The sequence below is a fragment of the Melozone crissalis genome, unplaced genomic scaffold, assembly GCF_028551555.1.
Source record: "Melozone crissalis strain CALT ecotype California unplaced genomic scaffold, PUWL_Pcris_2 ptg000023l_1, whole genome shotgun sequence".
Classification (NCBI taxonomy): Eukaryota; Metazoa; Chordata; class Aves; order Passeriformes; family Passerellidae; genus Melozone; species Melozone crissalis.
The window spans coordinates 11,408,302-11,411,792 of record NW_026535801.1 but is presented as its reverse complement, the minus strand read 5'-3'; positions in this window follow the sequence as shown (position 1 = coordinate 11,411,792).

The following is a 3,491-nucleotide window of genomic DNA, read 5'->3' as shown; positions in this document are numbered from 1 at the left end:
TACTTCTAAATGCTTCCATGAATGTGCGTTTCTTTCCCAGGATCCATATTTTGTTCCCCTCCTGGAACAAACACAAAGGGGAGGATGGATGCTTTGTAGAAACCCATTTTCAACAGCCCTGTGAAAGTGTGGGAGTAAAAATGTCTGACATCCCCCTGCACAGCTTCCAATACCCTCAGGCCATCTCCTGCTTACAGGCTCCATCAGCCCCTGCCAACCTGAAATACCTTGAAACAGAGATGAGTCATTTGTAAGGACTGATGGCTAATGTACTTCCATCACCCTCCTTCGTAAGGGACTTGCAATAAAATTTTAAAAGACCAAGAAAAGTATGAGTTTTACAGAAATTAAATGCTACAGCAAGGCTTTGAAACTAAAGAATTAAAGAATACGGTGACCAATACAGACCCAACAGCTGGGACACGCTCAGGAAAGCAAAAGGTAAGAGATTTGCTTTCCTGGCTTTGAGCAAACAGCTCAGCCTGAGTAGCACAAGTGGCACAGGAACACCTGTGGCCCCAGCACTGCTCCATAGTACTGGGGTTGAAGTGACCCACACTCATTCGTGCTCGAAAATAATCAAGCTCACAACTGAAGGCATCATCTCAGGAGGGAGATGCTCCATCAGGGATGCAGGGTGCCATTTCCCATGCAGCAGGGAAAGAAAGGAGTAGACAAAAAAACACACAGAAAGAAGTGCTTGTGTGGCCCGAGTGCTGCATGGCCCCATCATTCCCATCACCTCACCATCCCTCTACTTCCCCACCACCTGTTCCCAGCTTTTATTTTCCAGTCCTCACCCATCCTGGAGCTCTGGGACACTCATGGCAGGGAATGTGCCCTCATGCACTTCTGCTCCAGTGGCTACAGGCAGCAAACAAAAACCCAGCTGCTCCCATCTCCCTCTCCAGAGTACAGCTGGCTCTGGCACCCAGAATCCACCAATGTTCAAGGAGGGAGAAAATACAAAAGTTTATTTAAATAAACAAATTCCCTCTGTAAATGCTACGTGTGGCCAAACCGGATCTCCCAAGGCACACGGAGCTGCTCCTCAGCTGGCACAAAGTGTATCAGCAAAGGATATTTGCTCAGAGATTACAGCCTTGGGGAGCAAAAGCCAAGCCTTGTGACAGGGCAGAGATAAAAGAATCTGGAACTGAGAAAAAAAGGAGGGAAAAGAAAAAAATCAGAAGAAAATTAAATGTCATCTTGCAACTGCACATTAGTGGGCTTTGAACAGAGGCTGATGTTACACCAAACAGCAAAGCATGTGCTGCCTCAAAACTGTCCCTCTCTACTCTGACACATTTTTGTAATGGCTGAATATTGAAATTTTTTCACCAAGTGCAGCAGCATCAATGCCAGGGCCTGGAGGACACCTCTCCTGTTACTCGGAGGGTGAAGGGTGGGAAAGGGAGCAGACAAGGGGCCAGCTGGGCCAGGGCAGCAGGGCAGGCTCACCCTGGCAAGATGCTCCATCAGGTGAACTCCATCCCTGTCATCCTCATGAACTGACACTGAAAAGACACTGGGAAGAGCACAGTTGTGGTTTGCTCCTCAATTTTCCTTGTCTTGCAGAAAGACCAGAGCACAAGCACAGTCACAATGATTTTTTTCCGTAAGAGCCTTTCCTGACCCAAGCCCAAACTGCCAGAAACATCTCCCAGGCTGCTGCACATTAAATTACTTAGCCCTTTCTCCCTTACAGGTGGGGAACTGCCATCACTAAAACACATTTTTAATACATTTACATTAAAAAAAAAAACCCTATTATTCTTATGGTTTCATATTTTTCATACACTCAGTGTCTGCTGCAAGCCCAGTACAGCCACAGCCAAATTGCTTGGTTGTGTCAGAACTCTGGTGGGGCAGAACACCAGTGGTGGGAATTAATTATCTCCTTGCATCCATTAAGTATCTCTCACTCTGTTTGTTCCCTTCTTCATCTCAGTGTTCCTTCCCACTGCAACCTTTCCAATTGGAGTTGTTTTTTCCCTAACCCAAAGCCCCTTTGCCTGTGGGGCACAGGCTGTGAGGAGGGAACACAGCCCTGCCACCACCAGGCCATGCTGCAGCTGCTGACAGGGCAGCACCAGGGCCAGCAAAAGACCCTTTGATCCAGAAAAAGAGATGAGAGACATGGCTTGGTATCAACAATTCCCAAAACATTAAAAGTCCAACAACAGTACAGTTCTGACATTTAGCAGAAGCAGCTTAAAAGTAACACTTGTTATGTTCCTACCTGGTATCCCACCACCGGAAAACCAAAACCAAGAGAGGTGCTCATCCAGCTGGGTTGTGGGACTCAGGACTAAGGGGGGACAAAGTTTTAAAGATCTCAGAGACCTCTGCACTGTCTCCTGAAGCACCTGGACAGGTTCACAAGCTGGTTGATATCTTGACTGAACCACAGAGAGTATGAGGTGAAAAACAAGTATGGAAAGAGGCTGCCATTCACTGCTATTCCCAGTGGACAAGGGAAATGGCAAGAAATTTGTTTTGATTTTTAAGCTCTTCCAGAGGCTTTTAAAAAATAAAAGAAAAAAGACAGTGATGGAGGGAGTGGTGAGGCAGCAGCAGCGGCCTGTGAAGGTGCAGTGGGGCAGGAGGATGAGTCAGTGTGAGTGGGTTGGGGCCATGAGCAGGACTGGGGAGTGGGCAGGCACAGAGCTCCTGCTCAGGGTCCTTGCAGAACACATGGGCTCCAATTGCCACAGGGAAAAAGCAAAAAACACCAAAGACCTGCTTTTACACAGAATGAGAAAGCAGAAAGCTGCTGGTTAATGGCTTTCCTGCATCCTGCACATCTGGCAGCTTTGCAGTGCCCTGATTCTGGTTTGAAGCCTCATCTCCCATGAGATGCAAAGCCCTCCTGCCAGGTGCATGGCCTGCTGGGCACAGCTTTGTGAAGCAGCCCTGGCTCCACGACAGCCTTCAAGCAGGAGGGGCTCAAAGAACCCAGCCCTCAGCCTCCTTGAAACAGCTTTCCATATTGAGTGATCATCCTAATTAAACCAGAGCCAAGTGTCATGGCAGAGCGGCAGCTAAATTACAGGGTGGGGAAAGGCAGGGGTCTGACTGCCTGGCAATCAAAGAGGGCAAAGGAAACCTGAGCTCTGTAATTGCACCCCAGTATGAGAACAGGCAGGAATAGAAATGTGCCTCCACAAAAAATCATATTGCAATTAAGTTTCTCTCCCTTTCTAATCCATAATTTGAAATGTAAGTATTTTAAATTATGATGGGTAATACCTCTGTAAATGATGATGTCACCAGAGAGTGTTGTAAATAAAAAAGACCTAATAAGCAAACCTAAACTACCTCCAGTAACTTATATTCCATGAAACTGCTTGTAGGCCACGTCCCAGGAAGTGCAGCAAGTAAGGTGAGCACCAGGGTGGCTGGAAGTGACAGAGTTTCATCTCACTTTTGTACAGCTCCTCACCTCTGTATGGGACATCCACAACCCAGCCCCAAAGTCTCTCAACTCC